The sequence below is a fragment of the Protopterus annectens genome, chromosome 3.part0 (assembly GCF_019279795.1).
Source record: "Protopterus annectens isolate FY-2018-M chromosome 3.part0, PAN1.0, whole genome shotgun sequence".
Classification (NCBI taxonomy): domain Eukaryota; kingdom Metazoa; phylum Chordata; order Ceratodontiformes; family Protopteridae; genus Protopterus; species Protopterus annectens.
The window spans coordinates 1,084,771,392-1,084,798,741 of NC_056731.1; positions in this window are offsets into that span (position 1 = coordinate 1,084,771,392).

Genomic DNA, 27,350 nt, shown 5'->3' on the forward strand with positions numbered 1-27,350 from the left:
TGCTTCCTGGTATAGACTGACAAGTGCTTCCCGGTAGCGAGCAGGCTGATGATGGGTAGTGTGGGGCAGGGAGCCTGGGTGGGAGAGATGTCATAGGCATAAATGCTCATTGTGATTTGTTCCCTTTTCCCAGGATAGTATTCCTCCTTTCCTTGTACACTTAACATCCACATCCAAGCACCACTTATGATACCTGCCTCTTGTCATTCACCTTTTGAAGGTGGGGATAATGACCTTCTTCTGGAGTTGACACAACATTATCTATCCATTCGTGGCTTGAAGAGAGACATGACTGAGTTCTTTGATGATGTGTCACAGGCAGGTATGTTCCTAGCTTTGAACAGCATATTACGCTCACTTAGGATGATACCACAATATAAATAGAAAATCATTGACTTCAATAATTGGCTTAGTTTCTGGTGTCATTCTGAGGGGATTCAGTTTCTGTCAGCATGGGATGACATGATCGACAGACCTCGATGCTTTGCCAGAGTTGATCTTCATCTGTCACTCCTGAATTTTGGCAACTGGCAAAGGCTCTTGGCACCTCTTGGTGCCTTTTTTAGGCAATGTCACAAGGACAAAATTCCAGACCCAAATATTTCATCAAAAAACAACCTCAAGGTTATGCTGCTAAAAACTAAGTGTCTTAGCATGAGACTGCACTCACTGGAAGCAGTCCTCACCTTGGAAGATGCTAACATCTGTGCAGTCATGGAGACCTGGTTCAAGGCTATGGAGAGCACCCCAACCATGCTGGGTTACACCTCCTACCACATGTTCAGACCATGAATGGAAGGCATGAAAACTGAAGGAGGCAGTGTATCAATATTCATTAAAGATAAATACACCTCCAGATTGGTTAAACAGAATGATTTCCTGGTTCACTTCAGGTGCAGCTAACTGTTGTTAGGACACCTATTCAAGTCACTGCCTTCTACAGGACCCTCTCCATGAATCAGAACACCCACTCTGCCTAAGGGGGTCTACTGGAATCCATCAAGATACATCTGAACATGGTTCTGGTGATTTTAAGTACCCATCCATTGACTGGGTAAATTACTGGTGTTCAATCTCACTTGCCAGAAGGTTCCTCAAGTTCATTAACTCCGATGCCCTGGACCAGCTATAGGACACCAAAGCTAGGGGTGTCACCATCCTGGATCTGGTGCTTACCAATATGGGGGACTGCTGTAGATCCCCCACTGTGAGGTCTTCCCTTGTCAGATCTGCCCAGAAATCAGTCTTATTCGAAGTAACTGTCACACCTGTCCTTCCCCCCAGCATTAGCTAAACTAAGAAATGTCTCCAAAGCAGATTATATCCTTCCAAAGGATGGTATAAATAGCTTCACTTCAATCCCCCCTCAAATGGAACTGGCAACTATGCTGAGTCATACACTAATGCTTTTTAGAAACACTTGTATAACTGCATTGACATGGCCTTACCTCATAGGACCAAAACAAGCTGTTCAAGGAAGCACAAATCTGTCTGATGGACAAGTGTCATCAACACGCTTTGCAATAAGAGGAAGAAATTGCTTTTTAAAAGTAAGAGGGAGTGTCTCCTAAACTGGAAACACTCCTTCCTCAGCTTAAACAAGCAAATAAGACATCTTGTGAAGTCCTCCAAAGCAAACTACAAATCCAAATTAGTGTCCTCAACTAAGGACAACCATAGTTATATCCATAGCCAAAAGGTAAGAATCAGATTTGCACTGAACTGGTAGTTAATGATACCACATACACTAAGCCTATGGATATAACAAACCTGTTATCTTTTAGGTTCTTTGAAAAGTTCACTCTCCTGTTCTCACCACACATACCCCATGACATTCCTTCCACCTCTCCCCCACCTTGTATTGCTAGAGAGCAGGTCATATACACCCTCTCTAAGCCCAAAAGCACAGCATCTATGGGACCTGATGACATCCCTGGCTGTATCTTACATGGGCTCCAACAAGAGCTAGCAACACCGTTGGGTACTTTATTCAATCATAGTCTAAGCACTAGGTTCATTCCAGCTAAATGAAAAATGGCCACTGTTATCCCATTGCACAAAGGTGGTGCCTCCACTGGGAACTAGAGACCAATTAGCCTGACTAGCCTTATCTGCAAGGCCATAGAGTGAAATATCATAGACCTTATCAACAAAGATTTAGGCAATCTCCAAACACTTGACTCTACTCAGTTTGGTTTATCAAAGGGAGACCATGTCTGTAAACCTGGTAGATATCTTTGAGACAGTCACCAGAGCCCTGGATGAAAGGAAAACTGTGCATACTGTCTACCTAGATTTGGACAAGACTTTTGACACTATTCCTCACTCAGGCATTATTGACAAACTCACCCATCTAGGTATCAACCCTTATATTGTTAGGTGAGTAACTAACTGGCTCACCATTAAAACCCATACACTCAAAATAGGGGAATCCACTTCCAACAGCAGATCTGTAACCAGTGGTGTTCCACAGGGATCAGTCCTGGGACCTCTGCTGGTCAGAAACTATTTCTCTGAAGTACAAGCAAAAACTAAAGGTCTGTGGCTGGCAAAGGTTGCTGACAACTGCAAACTGGGAGCAGTCATAAAATCCCCAAATGATGTCAACATCCTATAGAGGGTCTTATGCAAACAAATGATTGGTGCCAAAGTCATGTAAACAAATGTATTATCATCCCTTTTGATAAGAGCGACTAACTACCACATCAACAGCAACACCCTAAGCAAGCACTCAGTGGTGAGAGACCTGGGCACACAGGTTGACAACAACCTTACCTTTGATCACTATGTCTCCATAGTGGTAAGAAGGGCATTCTATATTGCTTATCTCATAAGTAAAGGTATTGCTTCCAGAAAAAAAGAAGTTATAATCTCCCTGTATTCTTCCCTCATCAGGCCAATAATTGAGTGCAATGCTCCTTTTGGTATATACCTTTCCAAGAACCTGCAGCAATTGGAGAGGCCACAAAGGTTTGCTACAAGGGGAATTCAAGATCTTCAGCATTTGTCCTATGTGGATCAGCTAAAATCACTGTCACTTTACTCCATTTCATACAGACTACTCAGAGGCAATCTCTGCCTTGCATGTAAGGCAATCTCTGACAATGCTTTGTTGGAAATGCTGCATATCTGTAAGTCCAATGGCTGAAGGGTTATTCATTCTAAAGACGTTAACCAGAGCATTTATTTGGCCTTCTTCAAGCGCAATCTGGACAATTGGATTGGTAACCATAAATTCACCCTAGGGGTTCCACCTGTGTCTCTCTTGGACAGTGGCAATAGGTGTTGATCATGGAAACAAGGACACAACTGGGCTAGGCTTGCAAGGTCCATGGGGCCATTAGCCTAGTAAAGTCCTATGATCCTATGATTAGATCTTGTGGCTCTTTGAGAGTAGAAGGGAACAAATAGGATGATGGAGATCAGAAATATGCCCAGACTAGAAGAAAGAGGGCAAACAACATTTTATTGCTGCACTTAAATATATTCTTCACAATACTATAACACAGCTTGGCAATAAAAAAGTATTTTAAATCATAGGTAATTTTGCTTTTATTGATACTGGACTTGATTTACCAGTAGACTGCAAAATATGCCAGATCTTCAGTACTTTTGGAAGAAGTACAAAACTCTTCAAGTAAATCTGGTAGAGAATTTCTTTTTCAGTTGAGCAAATTGCACTTGTAAAAATAATGCAAACTGGCAAGATTTACTATACATATTAAAGTAATGATCATCATGGTAGTTATACAGACTATTCTCAGTGAAAATAGCTTATGCATTGTCATAAAAGCATTCTGCCAAAGTACTATAAGTCAGTATTATAAAAACTGGTATTTCAATGCTGAAAACATATTATGGTCTGCCAACAGTATAGAATTTTTGCACATACTTCTGTATATCTGCATGTGCGTGAGTGCTTAATGGGAAAATAAAAAGGCTACAGTTACACAATTTAATGTTTACATCCTACCATGTATACGCTACTGAAGTTACCAGAGTGAAGCTGTGACCCAACATATAATATCATAAAGAAGTCGGTTGCTACATAATAGTGAACAATTCTCATTATGTAGCAGAGCATCTTATCTTAGCCTTACTTATCTTCTTACTTGTGTAGCAGATTGGGTGTACTCAATCCAACTTCATATGATCTCACACCGACTTTGAACAACTCCAAACACTACTTAAGACACATCAGTGTACACAGTAAAGCATTTGATAAATTAGTCAGGAGCAAGCAATGCAGACTTCTAAGCATTAGAGACCCTTCAGTTAATTTGTTATAAGCCCCATCTATTCCTGTGTCCACCTCACCTGGATAGGCACTTCACATTTTGTTAAGCCTGTCGGAAGGCAGGCTATAATAGCAAAGTTGGGTATGCGTTTTCTGTAGTAACAAGCTAATACTAAGAATGCTTTCACTTGTCATTTGGTACTAAGGTTTTTGACAGCTTCTAGCATTTTAGTCTGGTGTTTATTTACCCTTCTGTCAATCAAATAATCTAAATAACTAAATTCTGTCATGCAAAGCTGAGACTTAACAACAGCTTTTAAGTACTGTTTGTCTTGAAGAGTCCAGTACAGCCTAGACTTTGAATAAATGCTGCATCTTTTGAATTAATTAATAATTCATCAAGATATCCTGTTGTGAGCATGGACATGTGACATTTTATTCATGACCCAATGAGTGCAACTGGTAAGACAGTATAATGAGAAACACTCACTGACTGAGAATGCTATCTTAGTTTTAATCTCAGGGACGAGGGACATCTTCCAGTATCACTTAGCCAAACCTAGAGTGATCAAAAAACCTTACTCTGTCTAGTCTCCCTATGACCTCATTTTCTCTGAGCATTAGAGGAGTGTCATAACTGGATGTCGCATTTGGTTTTCAGAAATCTTTAGGAAATTTTTGAAGGTATTGAGCTTAGGGACAACCATAAGCAAACTGTTTCAATCACTCTGAGACTTCAATATCTATTAGTTTTAGCATTTTTACTTCTTCCTCATTTCTGATATTTTGGACTCTGATCTCTATTATGGTTTTAGATTTATATTCTTCCAGGCACAGTTTCAGAATGATGCTGCATTTCATTTGTTCTATTTAGTAACTCATAAAAAGAAAAAAAAACTTTTTTTTATTTCTCAATAGCACGTACCCTTCAGAAAATGTATCCTAATACAAAATGTGTTATTCTATCAACTTTCTAAGTTTATAAGAACAATATTTAAAAATTGTCCCTATTTTTGAGTCTTTGTCTCATTTTTATTTAGGGCTTTGTCCAAGTTTCTTGCTCTAAGAGGTTGAGAGGTATGCATGTATGGGAAGTTTATTCCGGAGACGGGGAAGACTCTGGGATTCAAACTTGTCTCTCCAGCAGGTTTTGTTGATGTTGCATATTAGATTTAGGCTTTTCAAGTAGTTAATGTGTGAGGAGTTAGACTTATGGATATGGAGCATCTTTAGTAGGGCAGGGTCCGAAATTGCCTTGTAGGGGAGACACATATCACCTCTGAGCAATCTACATGATGCCAAGTAGAGTGGTAATCATTTGAGCCTGTCCTCATAGGACAGATGTTGGCAGCCATGGATTGTCTTTGTGAGATATTTCTGTGGCCTTTCCAGTTGGTGCAGGTATTTGGAGAGGTACATACCAAATGGGGCATTATACTCAATTATAGGCCTAATGAGGAAGGAGTACAGAGAGGTAATGACCTCCTTTTTTCTGGATGTAATTACATTACTTATGAGAATAGAGCTCCTAACTTGGCATATTTGCAAATACACAAAAACAATTTTAAGAAAACACAGTGGAAGGATAATACATTAAATAAGTCTAGACGTAATGCCAGAAAATGAAACAGATGAGCAAGTGCGTCCAGTTCTAGTCACATTTTCAGTTGTAGAATGACTTCCTATACAAGATAAAGAAAGACAAAGAAGACATACTGCACCAGGTTAGATGCAAAATCTCTTAAACACATGGCCATACTTTGGGAGGATAACTGGTGATGGTTAACATCACATCTGGAATTTTAGTTAAAGGTCAAGCACTTTGTGTAATAAAATATGCCGAAATTTGTGCAGCTTGTCCAAAAAGTTAAAAGACAACACCATATCCTGGCATGAAGTGCCTTCTGATAACTTTGATTATTCCTGAAGTCTCATTTGAACTAAGTCCTATGGTAAAATCAATTAACAGATAGTGATATAATATAGTGATTATTAACTAAGCTACAAAATTTCCTAAAACAATACCATTGCAAAAAGCCAATGCCAGAGCTAAGTCAATAGCCAGAGAACTAGTGCAACTTTTTGAAAAAATAATGGAACAAGGATTAGATGATGTAGGAGACAGGGTTAGAGAAGGAAGGGAGTGAATAAGAGTTGAGCTAATAAGGACACACAGTCAACAGGAACCAAAATGTTTCCACTCCCTGATGGTGTTGCAGTGGGAGACTCCAATATTGAAGGGGCGGGGGTTGTGGTCATGCAATGGTCAGCGCTGACTGTAGCCTCAAGTCTTGAACCCAATGAAGAGCATCATGGTCTGGCTGAACTTGTCTCTGCACTACCTGCTCCATCACATCTCCAGCCAAGTCCTGATGCCATGGTTAGTAAGGCTTATGAGGCTGCCACATGTAAGGTACCTACAGGACCGGTGCTACCACCCCAACCCTGTGAGGTTGAACCTGAAAGGACAGAAGCTGAATGTTCCCTGACCTGGGAGAAATGTGGTTGATCTTTTCCTAGGGATTCTGGACCTGCAGAATAATGAAAGGAAATGAAAGAGAAAGGAAATAAAGAAGGACAAAGTAATGTATAATTAAAATAAGAAAAAGAAAAAGGGAAGGGAGAGAAACAAATAAGAAATTGAGGAAATAAATGAACTCATAATGGAACACATAAGTGCAATCTTTATTAACAGTGATTTCTTATTTTTACTGAAACTTAATTCAGATAAAATAATAATGGGAAATTATATTAGAAACAATGGAACAATCAGGATATTGGTCTGAAGTGGTGGTAATATTTACATTTGCAGTATACTCACTGTAATGAAAAATGCAGATGTAACATAAGAAATGGTAATATATTTGAAATTTCTGGTCAGATTGTGCTACCACTGTGTACTGAAATCACTTTACTTCTTTTATTATTTTTCGGTGTATGAATTAGCTCTGCAGTTATACTTACAAAATAAGTAAAATATAGCGCACAATTCAATTATTACTTAATATTTTTGAATGAATATATCTGTATATATATATATATATATATATATATATAGAGAGAGAGAGAGAGAGAGAGAGTCTACATTCATTCATTGAATTTACAATTGCCTGAATCACTAAAATGTGAGACAGCTTCAATGAATCCTTATTATATCGAAGCAATGAATCACTGATATTTTTCTCAGGGAAATGAACCACTTGGCCTCCAGAAGGTGATATTTGCCCTTCTACCAGTGTAGTGCAATCTCGTAGTTGGGATATTTACTTAGGGGGATGTGGGGTTATGGGGGAGAAGATCCCCACTTTAAGGGTTTAATTTGCATCTTTTTTTTTTTTTTGTTTTGTCCTGGTGGCCAAGTGGTTCATTTTCCTAAGAAAAATATCAATGATTCATTGCTTCGATATAATAAGGATTCATTGAAGTCATCTTGTGTTTTAATGGTTCAAGTAAGTGTAAATTCGATGAATGAAAGTAGACACACACACACACACACACACACACACACACACACACACACACACACACACACACACACACACACACACACACACACAAGCATCCTCAGTGAGCCTATTCAATCTCCTTTCCTCCTGCTCTCTATTGTAAGATATCTTCTCTTCCGCTGCCTAGAGAACAGATAAAGGATGGTTGTTAACTATATCCGATGTGTGTTTAAATCTTACTGACATGATTGCATTTACTAATCAGGAAGGCACAGATGCAATTCTTGCACTTGCTTAATATGTGTGCTTATTTCTATAACATTTCTACTGAGTCTTGTCTTTATTTATTAAACAGAAAAACAGCAAAGCACAAATGTTTATATATTCATTGTACATAATCTGTCTGTGCTAATTCTTCTTCACTATAAGTTGAACTAGAAGGACTGCATTACTTCCTTCCAGTTTTTAAATTTGTATGTCTCTGTGCAATTTGTTTATTTGGGGGAATGGCTATTTATGCAATCTTTGCATAAAGTTGTATTTTAGTTTCTGCTTTTCATTATGCCTTGCATATGGTACTTGTAGGGTCGCCGCCTTTCTATAGTGCCATTTCCTGACAAACAAGCCCTACCCCATGAACAATCTAGCCACACTCATTCCCTTTAGTAGCCATGCCCCTTTTATCTTACAGTGCCTTTCAGCACACGTCTTGAATACAACATGCATTACTACTAAACAGAAAAAGATATAATGAATCAGATGTAAAGTAAACAACTTTATTTAGCAGTAATTCATTCAATGCAGTATATTAAGGGTGCACTACACACTACATTACATCAAAATGACACCAATGGATGAAAGACAAGCAGGCATGGGAAAACTGAATGTAGAATTTTGGGTCATATGACTAATTGTATAGAAAAAGTGAAAAATCATAGGGCCAGATGTACGAAGGCTTGCACGGAGTCTAAGAGTAGTGTAAGACGGCAGACTGCAATATGTCTGCCAAGCGATCCAGCAACAGCCGGCAGGGGTGTGCATGAGAGCTTCTAAAGCTACTCTTGCACGGACAGTGTTATGTTATGCAAATTACCTCATTTGCTGCTGAAAGCTATGCAAATGAGGTAAATTTGCTATCCAGGAAACACTAAACTGTCCGTGGAAGAGTAGTGTTATTTGCAGAAATGTACTACGTTGGTAACGGAGTACCGTTCTGCAAATAGCTAAACGGAGCTATGACAGCTCCAAATAAAGGATGCATCCAGTTGAGGAAGCATGTCAATGGCCAAATATAAGGCCATTGGCATTTTTATAGGTTGAAAATTAATAAAAATGTATTTTTGTTTCACCGATCTCCGATGTTTAAGCATAGCGCAGCACCGCGCAAACGTGCAGCACTTTAAAAAACAGAAAATAATTAAAAAATAGCCAAAATAGGCATGTTTCATAAAAAGATTATTCTGCCATGCAGGTGAATGGCAGGCTGAAGACAAAATGGTTACTGAGTAGTGGTTGCTAAGGGAGGAAGCTCAGTTTGAGAGATGTAACCAAGCATTAGTAGGCAATCCTATGCAAATGAGGATAAGGATAGTGAATTCCAATTTTCCCTGGTATATGAGCCATGTCCCTAGAGTGTAAGTGTAGGAGTAGGGGAGTAGTAGAGTAGAAGATAGGTGACATCATGAGGGGGTATGTCTGAAAGACTGTAAGCTTATTGGAGCAGAGTGGCTTGTGTTTGCCATGAGTTGCTCAGGATTGCAAGAGGCGTGTCTACAGTTGTCCTAGCTGAAATTGAGAAATCAAAGGTGTACGCCATGGATATATCTGAAATTTCTTGCAAACGTGCTTACACCGTGTGCACGCGTGTGCGCGCCTGTAAGCCTGTATAAGCCTGTGTAAGCCTATGTATGTGCGTGTGCACCCGTCTAAACCCGTGTAAGCCTGTGTAAGCCTGTGTGTGCGCATGTGTGCTCATGTGCGCGTGTTTGCGCAGTGCTGCCCCTTGTGGAAACAGAAAGGTAAAAGGAAGGAAAAGAAGTAGTAGGAAGTTAACCAAGGAGAACTAGCAGAGCTGCCAGGTGAAATATATCAGAATCAGCCAATTACACAGGCAGTAGACTAGCCCAGCCCAGCACTTTAAACTCTACAAACTCCATTCCCCCATGTTTTTTTCTCAAGAACTCTGCAACACTGCAGTATAGAAAGAGTGAAAACTTAAAAAGCTTAAGTCAGACAAAATGTTAGGGGCTGCTATTGCTATCATAAGCCAACATGTGCAAGATGCTGAGGGTGGTGGTACTGCGAATGCTGCAGAGCAACCCACAGTGAGGAGACGGAGAAGAGTGTACAAACCCAGGGTAACCTACAAGGGGCTACATGAGCTGGAGATAGTGGAGTGTTATAGAGTGGACAGAGACCTCCTGCAGAAAACTGTTGAGCTGTGCCGGCCACACCTCACACACAGAACCAACAGAGGGGAACCCATCCCAGTGGATACCAAGGTATGTGTTGGGCTACGAATACTAGCTGCAGGTACCTTCCAGAGACCAACTGGTGATATGATGGGGGTTTCACAGGCATCAGCATCCAGGGTACTGCACCAGTTCCTGGATGCTGTGTCAGCACATGTTGGTGAGCATGTATATTTCCCCAATCCCTGTGAGGCATTGGCCAGCAATATGCATCTTTTCCAACAAATAGCAGAATACCCTGAGGTAGTGGGTGCAATAGACTGCATGCACATACACATCAAAGCACCATCTGGTGAGCGGGGTAGGGTCTACATCAACCGCAAGGGCTTCCCCTCCATCAACTGCCAGGTCGTGTGCGATGCCCAGGGCATAATAATGAATGTGTGTGCTGGCTGCCCTGGAAGCTATCATGAGTCCCACATCTGGCATCTGATGCAGCTGTAAAAGAGATTTGCCAATGGAGACATTCCTGACGGTCACCTAGTGGGGGATGCTGGATACGCACTGGAGCCGTGGCTGATGACACCCATTAGAAATGCACACACACCCGAACAAGAACTCCATAATGAGGCACACGCACAAACAAGAAACATAACTGAGCGTGTGTTTGGGATTCTCAAGTCATGGTTCCAGTGCCTGGACACATCTGGTGGAGCCTTGCAGTACTCACCAACTACATGTACCCAAATTGTCATGGTATGTGCCATGCTACACAATATGATCCTGTGAAAACAGCTGCAGCAGGAACAGCATGGGGCAGGGCCAAACAGCCCCCCACCATTGCCAAGGCCTGCACAGGCACAGCATGACTCGGAGGAGGAACAACCTGAGCCTGCCCCAGTAGACAGAAGGAGGCATGCCCAGTATGCCTTGGCCTTGGCAAAGAGGCAACGCATAGCACGTGCACTGACTCAGTAGGAACCCTGGAAATGACACCTCTCTCTGACTCGCACATACAATAAAAGGGATGCCTAACTTGACACTACCTGTTTTCATACATGTATAGGGAGTGTACTATGTGCATCCGACATAGGCATCCCTGCAGCACCACCTGAGGCATGATTGCCCTGTTTTAAGCAATATAAAGCAGTGCTAAGCACATTTTACCACTATTTAGCATATTTAAGCACAATTACGCAGAGCTGCGCACCGTGCAAACTAGCGCAACATCGGGCAATGTTGCGCAATGTTGGGCAATGTTGGGCAAAGTCAGGCAAAGTCGGGTAAACACGCTCACACCTGCTTTACTGTTCCTTAACCAGTCAGGTCTGCCCAGCAGGAAAATAAAAAGCAGTGACAGGGCTTGAACTCAGGATACTGCATACTATAGTCACAGTACTGAACCACTAAGCCATGACAGCATTATACTGGCACAGACACAGCAGGACAATTGTAGACTAATGCAAACACAAACAAATGCTGTATCATGCCCTCTGAACTTCCATGCAGGCCTATGCAGACAGATAACAGCAGGCCAGGCAGTGTGATGTGGGTTGGGTAGGCTATGAAGTCACAAACTAACATACATTAAATTGGAAGCTAAGATCTGTAGTACAGTAGTATGTCTCAAGCCAGTACGATAGGCAACAGTACATACTGAAATGAAGTACCTGACATAGCAGTGCAGGCATAGCAAATGTGTATAAGTGTCAGGTGAACCCCTCATCCTATGTACACCCACAGTAACAATCAGGTGTGCCCCCCGGGTAGAAATGTACAAATAATAGCTGTCCCCCGTATGTAGAAATGTTGATAAGTCTATGCAAAGTGACTCATGGAAGCCCTGCAGGCACAACGTGCTTCCTGTCAATGTACAACACAAAGGTGAGCCCTGAATTAAAAACCAACTTGATTTTTCACACACATATAGTATATATGTCCACACTGGGTATGCTCACACACTTAAACAAATTTAGCAAATTTCAGTCAGCAACATACTGAAAGGTCATACTGGGCGTGCTCACACACTTAGATAAATGAAGCAAATGTCAGTCAACAACATACTGAAAGGTCATACTGGGCATGCACACACACTTAGGCCATGTCTGAGTACAGCAGTGGGCCACACATATCTGGCAGTTGCAGTTCTTACCCCAGAAACTTGTCACTATTCACCAATCCTGCCTTGTGCACACAGTTATATGAAAACAGACCCATATAATATATTTGACTCCTGTCATAATCAAACTATGTACTACAAGTACTTAAGTTGTTCAAAGAAAGTGAAAATTCAAAGGAGATCAATAAATCTCCTATCAGTATCATCAATAAACAATGAGTACTCCTAACATTATCCAATCCATGTTCTGGAAAAATTATATGTCAAAGAGTCCATAGAGAACCATGAAGCTTTCTTTCGCTATGTCATACATATCAATGTAAACTCATATATGTTCTGAGTCAGTGCAAACTGTAAATGACTGACATTGCCAACATCTTGTCAGACAGGTTCATACATATTTACCCCCCTCTCACTGACAAAAGGGCCCATTATCATACCTGGAGATTGTGAAAACCCAGAAATCACATACACAATGGTTAAACAACTCTTTCCAAACCTAAAAACATGGCGTCTATGGGATGACATGGTTTCCCTAGGTGTGTCATATGTGAACTCCAAAACAAACAGACCCTGCACCTGAACAGACTGGACTCACCCTTTGTACAGGATATGAAACTGTTGAATGGGTTACAGAAATGTTTGGCACACTCCACAACTGTTGGTGCACAACAGACCATGGGAACTATTGTCTTAGAAGCCTATAAAGCCTGATCTGCAAGGCCATGGAGTCTATCATGATGGAACTCATAAAAAGAGCTATTGGGAGCCTACAAACACCCAACTCTACCCATTTTGGTTTGGTCAAGGGCAGATCATGGTTCCAAAACCTGCTAGACTGTTTTCAAGGCAGCCACCCAGGACATACATCAATGAAATGAGCTACACACATCCCACATAGACCTTGAAAAGCCCGTTTCCAACATCCCAGGCACATGTCGTATCCACAAAATCAACAACCTGTGCATAAATATGTATGCCATCTGATGTATTGCCAAATTGGACACAGATAGATCCCACAAGGTAAGAATTGTGGTCTCCTGTTCAAGCTGGTAACAACTGCTGCCCCCATGGCTCAGTCCTGAGACCCCTCCTGTCTGGTGTATACTTTTCAGAAATACAGTCAAACACATAAGGGCTACGTTTAGCAAAGTTTGTGGATGACTGCAAAAATGTTGTCATAATTGATGTTTGGGGTAACAGAGACATCCTTAAAAAGGGTCTCAGTCAGACAGATGTGGTGTCAAAATTATGGCCTCAAGCTACAGTCATACAAATACCACATAGGTGCCAACACCCTAAATATGGAGTTGATAATAAGGGATCTATGGACACATGTGGATAGTCATCTCTACTTCCAGAAACACATTCACAAAGTGGTTAGAAAATCATGCTATGTGTTCCCATAAACTGCCAAGGTCTTTGCATGTAGGTCAAAGGAGGTTCCCTGTACTCATCAGTCATCAGACCCGTCAGAGAGTACCACAACACAGGTGTGATGAATCTGACTAGGCACCTTCAGCAGCTGGAAAGACCACTGAAGTACCTCAAAAAGAGGATTACTGGCCTCAAACATTTGCCCCATGCAACACGACTGAATTTAATTCAATCTGTACTCTTTTGCATACTGTCTACTCAGGAGATCTCTGCCCAACAGACAGGTCCATGTCCAATGCAGAACTTATGTACATGCTCTATCTGAAGTAAACCCAAGCTCACTATACCACATGCTATAGGGATATCATCATCACAACATTAAATAGAACATGTTGGAGGGATACATTACTAACTCACAGGCTTCCCTTGCTTTAGAACAGGCTCCCAACTGACATTAAGCTGAGTCCCTCACTGACACTCTTCCAGAGGAGCCTTGATGAGTGTATGTGAAACTGAACTGTCACACCATGGATCACTTCATCAGCTCTACTACACAGAGACCTAGGGAACTAACTCCATGGGTGGTGATAGCTGCACACTCTGGCCATACTAATATATGCCTTCAGGCAGATAGCCTATTACCTACCTATGTACCTATATTAATATATATATATATATATATATATATATATATATATATATATATATATATATATTTAGATAGACATAGGGGGAACACAGTATAATAATCCAAAGATAGATGGGCAGAGATGTGTGTAAGAAGGTGACCATGACAGGGAGCCGTCCAGGACTGTCCTACCCAGCACACATCCCAATGGCACGAAAGACATGAGGTGCACATCTCTCCCACTGTACATAATAGCCACCAGTATCTGTAAGCATTACAGTGTATGTGGTACATGTGCCTGCTGTACAACATGACTGTACAATGAAGTACACATCTACTATCTGTAGACATGTACCTGTCACATAGGTTCGTAGGTATGTAGTAGAGTATCTCCACGAAGGCATATATCAGCCTACGCAAGTTGTGCAGCTTTCACCACTCCATTGGGTAGTCTCCCAAGGCCTAGTTCTAATAGTCAGTACCTTAAGCCCCTTTCTAGTGTGGCTGCTGATGTGATGTCTGGAATGAATTGTCTGTTTCTCATCCACTCATCAAGGTTCCAATTGAAGAGTGTCAGCGAGGGGTTCTGTCTGATGTACATTGGGACTCTATTCCACAGTAAGGCAAGTGTCTGGGATGGTACTCTATCCCACCAGCATGTTGTATTCATCGTTGTGATGAGGTTCATATCCCTGGAATGTGTAGGGTGACTCAATGTTGTTATCTGTAGATGGAGCATGTTCAACAGTTATGTGTTGGACATGGATCTGTATGTTAGGCAGTGTGTGCCTCTGCGTATGTGGTATGCAATGAAGTACAGATTTAGTTTTACCAGTTGTGTTGCATAACACAACTGTTTGAGGCCAGTAATCCTCTTGGTGAATTACCTATGTGGTCTCTACAGCTGCTGGATATGCTAAGATGAGTACATCCAAAATGGTGCACTGTACTCAATGATGGGTCTGATGACGTAAGAGTAGAGTGCCAACACTACCTCTTTGGATACTGATGCAAACCCTTTGTTGATAAGGTGGGCCACATAGGATCTCCCAATCACTTTGGCAACATGGTTGTCAAAGGAAAGATGACTATCTAATTGTGTCCCCAGATCCCTTATCACCTTGTCATTTTTAAGGGGGTGACACCTATGTGGTAGTTTGTGGGTATTTTGTTTTCAACAAAGGGGATCACTATGCATTCCTCCACAGTGAGCTTGAGGCCATGATTCTGACACCACACATCTGTCTCATAGAGACCCTCCTGGAGAATATGTCTGTCTTATGCGGAATCTATTTTAGCAAAACACTTTACAGTTCCCAGCAAACATAGTCAACCACAACCCTCCTGTGTTGGCATGTACATGTGAGAAGTCTATACCAAACAGGAGTGACTCAAGGACTGAACCCTGGGGGACATCAGTTGTTACCAATGTAGAGTCTGACATGTAGCCAGCAACTCATAATGTGTGGGATCTATCTGTGAGCCAATTTGCAATCCATCTTGAGATGTATGGATTCATGGCCAGGCTGGTGAGTTCATCTATGATACCTGACTGGGGAATGGTGTCAAAGGCCTTAGCGAGGTACAGGTAGGCTGTGTTGATCTCATTTCAATCATCTGTAGTCTGGGTAACTGTCAAAGAAATCATCCCAGTTCAGAAGGCGTGTTCTGCATTTGACGAAGCCAAATTGGGTGTGTTCAACTGTGTGAAGGTTCCCAATCTCTGCATTGTTGAATTCCATTATGATTCGCTCCATTGTCTTGCAGAACACACTCATCAGGCTCATACAGCATGAATGCCAAGGGCTTTTTGTGGCCCCACCCCTGTGGAGTGTGAAGAACATTGCTGTGCAACATTCTATGGGTACATATCCTGTAGAGAGCATGTAGAGAGAGGTGTAGGTATCATTGATGAATATGGATACATCCTCACCCTAGGTGCTATGATTCAGGTTCTGATACTGGAAAGTATGGAATGAGTAGTATCCTGGTAGTGCTGGTGTGCTGTCTGGAGCCTTGAACTAGGTTTCTGTTACTGCACAGATATCAATATTCGCCATAATGAGAAGTGCCTCGAGTGTGTGCATCTGGAGGCTGAGACTTCTGACAATGAGTAACATTTAGCTCACTTTGTGGTTATTTGTGTTGGTTACGGGGTTTGGTTTCTCCTGCGTGACCGGTGTTCCACACCTGAAGTCAGTGCCTCATTGGTCCCATATGACCATAAGCTAATTACCTTACATATCCACATTCTGGACCCACACCCCCATTAAGGAAACCATGTTAAAAAATGGCTCCTAAGCCAGCTTCATGCTTCTTAAGACAGAAGTGCTGAACTGCAAGACACCCATGCAGAAGGACAATACAGTTACGACTACTGAATCCTTCCCAATTGCACTTTATAAGCACTTACATGACTGCAAGTATCGTGCTATCCCAAACAGAACCAAGACGCTATCCTCCAAGAAAAGGAAGCCAATCTGGTGTTCCCCTGCCATAAACAAACTGCACAACAGAGGGAATAAAATGTTGCAAAAGAGGGTAAAATCCCATGAGTGGAGGAGCTCCATGGTCAACATCAGTAAGAAGCTGTGGTCCCTGATAAAACCCTCCAAAGCTAGTTATGAAAACAAAATCGACACAGATTCTAAAGACAACCACAAAGCATTCTTTAGCTATGTCAAGAATCTCAATGACAACACTCAGATCTGCTCTGAGTTTCAGCACAATGGCACTAAATATACAGACCCAACTGATATTGCCAGCATCCTGGCAGATAGGATCAGTGCTAACTTTACCCCCCTCTCACCCATGAAAGAGCACATCTCTATAATGGAAGACTGCAAAGTTGCTGTCATCATGGCTGCACAAGTAAAAAACACTCTCCAAAGCCAGGAACTCAGCATCCATGGGACCAGATAACTTCCCAGGCTGTGTTCTACATAAACTACAGAGCAAACCAGGCACCACACCGATGTACCATGTTAAGTCAAAGCCCCACCTCAGGCTTTGTGCCTGCTGAATGGTGTACAGCGACAGTTATACCACTACACAAGGGTGAAGACATCACGGACCCCAGGAACTAACGCCCCATTAGCCTGATGAGCCTGCTCTGCAAGGCCATGGAATGTATCATCATACAACTTATAAAAAAATACATTGGTAATCTCCAAACTCTGAACCACAACCATGTTGGGTTTGTAAAATGCAGATCATGTCTCCTAAACCTGATAGACGTCATTGAAGCAGTCACCAGAACCATAGACAAGGGTAAGGTGGTTTGCACAGCCTATGTAGAGCTTGCCACGGCTTTCAACACCATCCCCCACTTTGGAATTATAGATAAACCAACTAAACTAGGTATAAATTGCTATGTCACAAGATGGGTTGCCAACTGGCTCACTGACAGAACACACACTGTGAAAGTAGCAGAGTCCAAGTATAACTTTGGACCAGTGATGAGTGCAGTATCACAGGGTTCAGTCCTGGGTCCTGTCTTGTTTGGTATCTACTTCCCTGAAGTAAACGTTAACATGGAAGGTCTGTGGCTAATGAAGTTTCCAGATGACTGCAAATTAGGTGCCATAATTGTAAATACTAAAGATGCGGACATCCTACAAAAGGGCCTCACTGAGACAGATGCCTGGTGTCAAAGCCATGGCCTCAAGCTCAATGCCAAAAAGTGCATTGTCATCCCCTTTGATAAAAACTCTGTAGCCATGAACTACAACATAGGCTGTAGTATACTTAACAGGAAATCATTCTATGTGGCACACCTCATCACAAAAGGTGTCTCCTGCAGAATAGAAGAGGACATTGTTCCCCTCTACTCATCACTCACTAGATCCATAATAGAGTACAATACCCCTTTTGCTATGTACCTCACAAGACATCTACAACAACTGGAAAGCCTGCAGAAATACCTCACAAAGAACATTAGCGGCCTGAAATACATGCCATACACAGACCATCTCAGAATGCTCCAGCTAAACTCTCTCGCATATCGCCTACTCAGAGGTGGTCTCTGCCTAACATACAACGCTATGTCAAACACGGAGCTGTTGGACATGCTCCACGTAAAACATTCACAATCCCTGTGGTCTTCGGCCCCAAAACCCAGAGTGAAATACAAAAGGAAGGGGTGTATCCATTTACCTTATGGATACCCACACCTTCAGGTTAGTGGCACAGCATGAGGCCTTGGAGACCATGCAAGTGCAACTAACATTGGGCAAAGCTGCTTATCAGATTGTAGCCTGCTACAGATCACCTACCTTGTCTCAGGAACCTCACTCAGTATTCCTCAGAACAGTGGAAAATATAAAGGTCCTACCAACCACCATTATATGAGGAGATTACAATTACCCAAACATTGAGTGGGAGAATTACTCGTGTACAACATCCTTTGCCCAATGTTTCCTAGAGTTTAAAAACTCAAACACCCTGGAACAGCTGGTCACCACGCCCACAACATGTGACAACATACTGGACCTGATCATCACCAACATGAGGTACCAGTGTTCCACAACAGAGATAAACCCCTCGCTGGTAATATCAGATCATAAAGTAATCACACTGGACATCCACATCCGGCCCCCCTCCCAGTCAAGGAAACCACTTTGAAGACATTTTCAAAAGCAAACTGCACACTTCTCAAGACCAACGTGGAAAGTTCCAAAGCCCCCTTGCTATAGGATAATGCTATACAATCTGCCGAATCATTTACAAGTGCATTCTATGAGCATCTACAGGGATGCATGGATCGAGACATCTCAAATAAAACCAAGACGCACTTCTCCAAAAATAAGAAACCAATCTGGTGGTCATTGCCCATAAATAAGCTATACAACAGAAGGAGGAAACGAACACATGATAGAGCAAACTTTACAAAAGGAAAGGCATCACTGATCATTATTAGGAAGAAACAATGATCACTCATAAAATAATCCAAGGCCAGTTTCTAAAGACAAATTGCCAAGGAATGTAAGAATAACAACCACAAAGCCTTCATTAGCTATACCAAACATTTAGGTGGCAACTCTCAAATATGCTGTCAGCTACTGCTAAATGGCAAAAAATACACTGAACCAACTGACATTGCCCATATCCTGGCAGAAAAGTTCAGTGCAAACTCCCCCCCATCAACCCCAAAAGGGCCCCTGTCCATCCCAGCAGAAAGCAGAGCCCCAGACTTCATGGACATGCAGGTAAAAACAGCCCTCTCTAAATCTAAGAACATAGCCTCAATGGGACTGGATGGTGTCCCAGGCTGCGTCTTACACCAGACTCAACCTTACCACAGGCTATGGATGGACTGGATGGCTCTTTTTCCTAACAGCTGAATTTCTGCAGCTGCGGCCTCCCTCTGGTTGGGTGGTACATCGGGGAGGTTCCTGGATTTGGGGACATGGAGTAACGGTATTGTGTACCCTCTGGATATAATGCGAAGCACCCAGCGGTCTGTCGTGATGGACTCCCATGCCACTAGGTGTTTCAAGACGTGCCCCCTGACTGCCTCCAGAGTGGAGCAGCCAGGCAACCCCTCAGGGCTGCTGCGCGGGCCATTCAGAGAAAGGTTCTCTGGACCCAAAGTTTCTCGGAGCCCCTCTGCCCCTGGGGCGACGTCCTCCCAGTCCTCCTCTGCCACGGTAGGACTGGTTGTCCGGAGCGGGTTAGGAATGTTGTGATTTCCGGAACCACATCTTCTTCTGACCCTTTTGGTTCTATGTACCCAAATAATGGCATACAGCAACAGTCATCCAACTCCACAAAGGAGGTGCCACAACAGAACCTGGAAACTATTGCCCTATAGGCCTACTCAGCCTGGTCTGCAAAGCTATGGAGCAAATTATCATGGAACCCATAAACAGAGACATTGGGAACCTCCAGACACTGGACTCTACCCAACTTGGCTTTGTTAAAGGCAGATCCTGCCTCCTAAACCTAGTTGACTTCTTTGAGACAGTTACCAGGGACATAGATGGAGGTGAAAGTAGTCCACACAGCCCACCTGGACCTCACTAAGGCCTTTTGACACAATTCCCCACTCTGGCATCATGGACAAGCTTACCAGCTTCAACATTAACAGCTATGTCACAGGATGGGTGGCCAACTGGCTCACAGATCAAACACACATGTTCAGAGTTGTGGGTGCCATGACCGACTCTAAACCAGTCACAAATGGCATCCCACAGGTCTTGGTCCTGGGACCCCACCTGTTCAGTAGATACTGCTCAGAGGTACAGGCAAGCATGGGAGGAGTATGGCTGAACAAGTTTGCAGATGTCTGCTAACTGTGGTCCATAATCAACTCTACAGCTGACACAGACATCCTCCAGAAGGGTCTTACAGAGACAGATACCTGGTGTCAAAACAATGCCCTCAAGCAGGATGCCAAAGAATGCATAGTTATCCCCTTTGGATAAAACAAAGTGCACACAAATTACCACATAGGTGGTAATCCAGTATGTACGGAGAATGTAATTATGGCCCTGGGGACCCTGGTAGATAATAAACTCTCCTTTGATGAACACATTGCCAAAGTGTTTAGAAATTCCTTCTATGTAGTCCACGTAATGTCACCTAATGTAACCTACTTTGTCTAGTCTGATGATGTCACCATCCTACAAATATACCTGTGGAAAGGAGAACTTCCAGTAATGCGTATAGCATGTTGTGTAAATGCATACTACTTAAGTATCATTAAGTAGTTAGGTAGGGGTTTGAATCCTGCACTTGACAACTGTATGAGTGTGTGTGTGTGTATCTCCTTGGAGAGGAGAAACCTTTTTGGGGACTACTGAAACACCTTAAAAGTGGTATACTCATCTTTGTCAAGTTTGATGATGTCACCATCCTACAAATATACCTGTGGAAAAAAAATCCCAGTAATGTGTACTGTGCTTCGTGTTAATGTGTATTCCTTTAGTATCATAAAGTAGTTAGGTAGGGGTTTGAATCCTACACTTGACATCTGTATGAGAGTGTGTGTGTGTATCTCCTTGGAGAGGAGAAACCTTTTTGGAGACTACTGAAACACCTTAAAAGTGGTATACTCATCTTTGTCAAGTTTGATGATGTCACCATCCTACAAATATACTTGTGGAAAACAGAACTCCCAGTAATGTGTATAGCACATTGTGTTAATGTGTACTGCTCTAGTATCATAAACTCATTAGGTAGAGGCTTGAATCCTGCACTTGGTGTGTGTTTGTGCTGTAGGTGTGTGACACTGTTGATCAATGTGTTGTGGGTTTTGCTTTTACTACTGTATGACATATCACTATGACAACAGTATGTGCATTGCACATGTCAGGTAGCTGTGTGGCAAATACATATACGTACATGTGACCTCAATTATTTTATAGGTGGGAACCCTGCTTTCTCCATGAACACATCTGTTATCTTTGCCAGAGTGTGCTGCTGCTTTCCAGACATTCTGTCACATCTGTATGCTTGTGACAAGTCCAGCCACTGCAGTGATCCCTGGCCTAGGTCATCCGTGTCACACACACTCATTACAGTTTCTATTGAATAGTGTGAGTGAGGGTTTATGCCTGAGGTATATTTCAGACCTGTTCAAACATATCAAAGTCTGTCAATGATGGCTATTCATTATAGGTGTACAACAACCTTTGTGGATATGCATGCAGACCCCTTATTGCTTATGTGATCCACCGAGGGATTTCAAAATACCCTTGGAAATGTGATTACCAAAGAAGAGAGGATGTCACACTTGGCTGTATGTACACATTGGTACCTGTTCAACATGTTGGGGGCTACTATCTATGTGGTACTGTGGGGATACTATGTTTTATAAAAGTGGATGACTATGCTTTAGTTGGCTTATAGATTTACAGCATGGGCTTGACAACAGGTATCTGTCTGTATGATACCCTTGTGGAGGATGTGTGTGTCATCTGGAGAATGCATTATAGCCCACAGTATGCATTTTCAGACATGGACTGACATATCCCTACTGTGTTTGCTTGTACCTAAGAGAGCTATATGCCAAACAGGAGTGGGCCCAGGAATGGGTGCAGGTGAATACCACTGGTTACTGGCATAGTATAGTACCTGAAGGATCCAAATGTTACTGTGTGTCCTACATCTGTTTGTCAGTTGTCAAGACATCATCTAATGATTGTTTATGGTCAGGCTGTTGAGGTTATGTATACTACCAGAATGCAAACTAATGACAGATAGTAACAGTATCACCCACAGCACAGTGTCAAACCATGTTATACACACATGTGTACTCAAGTTCCAAAATGTGTGTAGTACAATGCATACTGGCCACCAATAGAAACTATGGAGTGTTAACACTGTGTAATACAGGGCATGTCACCCTGCCCATGTGTCCACTATACACGTACATGCAGACAGTGCACCTCCATCATGTTCACAAATGCACACCTGCAAATCTGTGCTGCACACATCCCACACATACTGCCCACTCTCTAACACATGCTACCAATACTACATACATCAGCCAAGTGGCAAGTGGGCGGACAATACTATTGGAATCAACACTGGTGTAAACAATACTACATTGACAATCATAGCTTTAATGCATCATGCCTGCTCAGCTACACCTTCAAGGATATCATTACACTTTACTGCTGACAACATGCTAACATTGCTATACTGCTATAAAGTCATCCTGTGCATCAGCACCATGTTAGCCTGTTCCCGCATCAATGTTACAGATGACAGGAGGTGGCACAGGTTTCATCATATGCACTGGGTGTGTTGTGGGTTTGCCAGAGGCCTACATTGAGCCATACAATCTACATGTATGTGTGTGTGTGTGTGTGTGTGTGTGTGTGTGTGTGTGTGTGTGTGTGAGGGCCAAGAGTACTGGTATGAGCCAATGTGGATGTAATGAGGGTGGGTATGTGTTAGCCCTAGGTGTCTGGTTTATGTATGTGTGTCTGCATGCACACAGTTCCACCATGTGGCTGCCATATATGGGGATTTGTGGGACAGCCACAGACTGTACCTGCCAGGCTTTACAGATCACCATCTCTGGCCATGGATACGGTACCTGTGCCTGGCAGGGGTGCTATAGACAGTATCAGTGTTAGAGAAATATGTAATAGTAATATGCATGCTTAGTGTATTTGAGATTTAAAAGGGTTAATACATTTATTCTGTTCACACTGCATGAATCTGCACAGCTATTAGAAACTTAACAAGAAGCATTCTCTTTCTGCTAATGTCATGAAAATAACAAGAAGTAATTAATTTCTGTTAATGTCATGGAACTTAACAAAGGGATATTCATTTCTGCTTATGCCACGAGAAAGCATGCAGCTGTTAGAAGCTATTGATAAAGAAAACAATAGATGCTTGAAAGTTTAAACCATAGTCAGCATTACTTGTACTAAAGCTAGAAATGTACCTTGAATCTAGACAAAATGTAACACCTGTATTAGAACAGTACAATAGAAGAACTGAAATGTTGAAATGGACTGACATAAACCCAAGGCCAGGTTGTTTTTCTCAAAATGTTTTGCAGAATGGCAGATAATTTGACTTGGTCAGCAATAAGTCTAGCAACATTTTCTGTAGAACATACAGAAAGCTGTGTCTAACTATGTCAGTAATAGAATGGTAACATTTTCTGTGTAACAGGAAGAGAACTGTATAAGTATAACCTACTAATCATTAATAATTCAGACAAATCCTGTGCCTGCATGCTTTGTCTCCTTGCTGCAAGTAATAAAGGGTGCCTTGCTTGAACCGAACGTGAATTGGTCTTTGAAGTTTTTTCCTTTGACAGATTGATCCTTCGGACCGGAACCCTCTCTTCAACTCGGATCAGACGGGCTAGGTGGTTGAAACCGTACAGGGAAGAAACCAAATCGGTTCTTATCTGAAAAGCCCTCAAACTGAATTGTCGTTCAAAAGAGAACAGCCACTTTCTGATCTGCGACTGAAGGACGGGTCTCCGTGAATTGGTGATCAATCATGTGGGCTCAGGTAAGGTAAATCTACTTTTTTCTGTTTTCTGTTTTAGATCAGGGACTAGATATGTATTGTTTTTGTTAGACTGTATTTTTCTTATAAATCAGGGACAAAAAAGATTACTGTCTTGTCATAGATCAGGAGAAACAGAATAAGTAGGCAGTCATTCTGAAGAGACTATAACAAAATCCGTGGTACCACGTTAAAAAAATTAAGAAAAGTTACATAATGATCACAAGGGTAGAACAAAATGGGTAATAATTGCACAAAAAGACCCCAAAATCCGCCGTTAACAGAAGACGCAAAATACATGTAGTCGCAGCGCGCCAACAATATTAAATATTATTCAAAATGGGTTAATAAGTACGAATTTGATGGAAAATTTAAAAATTCCTCACTTATCAAACTTGTCAAACAGCTCAAAACCGATTCCAAAGGTCGGGTAAAAAAGCAACGTAAATTAGGAATTCCTCAGGCACACAGGTGGATTGAGGAAGTAAACCGTAGGGAACAAAAGAACAAAAATTCAAAAGCAATGTTTTTAGATAAGGAGGACAATAACTTAGTAATAGCATCAGCACCTCCCTTACTGTAATATGAAGCAAGTGAACAGGTTAGTCTACCCCCACTATATCCTGTGGTCACTGAGGATAGAGACATTATGAAAGTAAAACCGTTTATTAGAGATCCCATCAGGACCAGGTCCCGAACAAAGGCAGGTAACTCAGATGAAGGCATCGAGTTATGGCAAATGGTTAAGAATTCACGTTCTATAAGTGAAGAAGAAGAAATATGTCCACTTATAGAAGTACCCAACCCTCAGGCAGGTCAAGACAATCAGGACCCAACCATTTTAGTGTACAGACCTTGGACTCTGGAAGATATCTGGAAAGCCACTGAGGGAATCCCCCATCCAAAGGTTAATTTTAAAAAATTCTCTGAAGATTTGCAAGGAATGAGGCTGAGTTATAACTTAAATGGAGAAGAGGTAGAAAAGGTAGTTAGGCAAACTGTAGGGCCAGATTGGCACATGATAAGTGGGAACTGGAATCCCCGTGACGCTGCACAAAGACCCCTCCCACATAGCAGTGCAGAATTAGACACCAGAGTAAAAGGTCTGACAGACCGCATCTCTGAAAAATGGAAACCTAGGGCAGACTGGACTTGCATTAATCAATGCATCCAACAAGAAGGTGAAACTATTGACCGGTATTATGCCAGATTATTAGAGTGTTTTAATAACCACTGTGGAATGCAGGTCCCTGAAGATCAAACACAAGATTCCCCATATGAACAGCAGCTAAAGAATGCATTTCTAAAGGGCAGTATTGCACCTATAAGCAGTTTTATTACAAAACATATGGTAGATCATCATACAAGCAGGTTACAGTCATTACTTGAATATGCTAGGCATGCCGAAAGGCATTTTAATATCAAAAAGAAAAAGAAAGCTCAAATATTTTCTGTAGAAGATGGAGCAGAAGTTTACGTAGTACAGTCTGGGAAAAAGGGCAAGAAAAATGCACAAGGAAACAAACAATCTGATCAACGATCAGAGGACTTTGAAGGGTGAAAGAAAAGGGGTGAATGTTTTAAATGCGGTAAAAAGGGACATTTGGCAAAGGATTGCAGGAAAAATAAGAAGGCAATAACGGAAGACAAGGAGGGTGAGGACTGACTATATGGTAGTCAGGAATCACTAGAAGGGGCTAGCGAAGAAGGAACAAATGAGAATGTGATAGAGGGAGTAGAGGAAGTGCAGGAAGTTAGTGACAATGAAGAAGATGAAATATTAGACCTATCTCTATTGAGCTTGGAGCTCTATTTAGCAGACACAAAACCAGAAGTTACAATTTTTGTAGAAGGGAGAGAAGTCAAATTCTTGTGTGACTCAGTGGCATCACAAACCCTGATACATCCCTCCAAACTACAAAAAAACACAGAGACACCTGATTACATACTGGTTAAAGCAGCTAATGGACAGCTGTATCGGGAGCCTCTCTCCCGTGACATTGCAATAACTGATCCAGTTTCAGGATTGACACAAAAAAGTAAAATTGTTGTTTCTGCAAAATGCCCAGTAAACCTCTTGGGCAGAGACCTCATGCAGCTATTTGGTATAGCAGTAGTCCCAACCATGCAGGGTATGGAAGCATAGCGACAAATTGATACCTTTGCAGTGCAATCGGAGGGTGAAATGTTTTATTGGTACAGCCAGGGCTTGGTTACAACTGGTCCAGGGACTGTAACCGAAGATTTAATGAATGCAGCCATCAGCAAGTTCCCCTCCCTTGACATTGATAAGCAACAACTGTTGCACTGTACCCTGTATTATTGTAATACACCAGGACCTTATTGTAATACACCAGGACCTGATAAGGAATATGAGCAAGAATTGTTTAAAAATCATGCAAATAGATTGATATTGCGTAACCTGTACTGGGACACAGAAGGGAACAGTGTAGCCAGCTGTTCATTGCCCCAGGAGTTCTTTGCACTTTATAAATCTAATAGATTAGCACATGTTAGCTTAACCAAAAACAGAAATATAGAATGGGCAGACCTAGGAGAAAAAGTCAAGAGATGGGAGAAACAGACAGAACTAGAACTGTCAGAACAGGGAATACAAATACAGAAGCTGAATTGGATAACTCAGACCAACCCAGTTGTGCACTTACAGTCTGGTGAGGACAGCTGATTGACACTCCTGTTAAAGGAGGAAGAAAATGCCTTACAAAGTATACCAGAGACCCTCTGGTCAACAGGAAAATCAGATGTAGGACTTATTCGTACAGCGGGACCAGTTACTATCACGCCGAAGTCAGCATTTAGACCACAAAAAAGACAGTATCCCTTAAGAAAAGATGCAGAGGCAGGGATAAAGCCTATTATAGCAGCCTTACTTAAAGGAGGGATACTAGTAGAATCTCCCGATTCACCATGTAACACACCCTTATATCCAGTAAAAAAAGCAAATGGAGAATGGCGTATGGTCCAAGATTTACAAGCTGTAAATGATGCAGTAATACCAAGGGCACCTATGGTGCCAGACCCACACACCCTGTTGAATGATTTAAAACTTCAACAGAAGTATTTTTCTGTGGTAGACATTAGCAATGTGTTCTTTTCGATACCGATACACCCTGACAGCCAGTATTGGTTT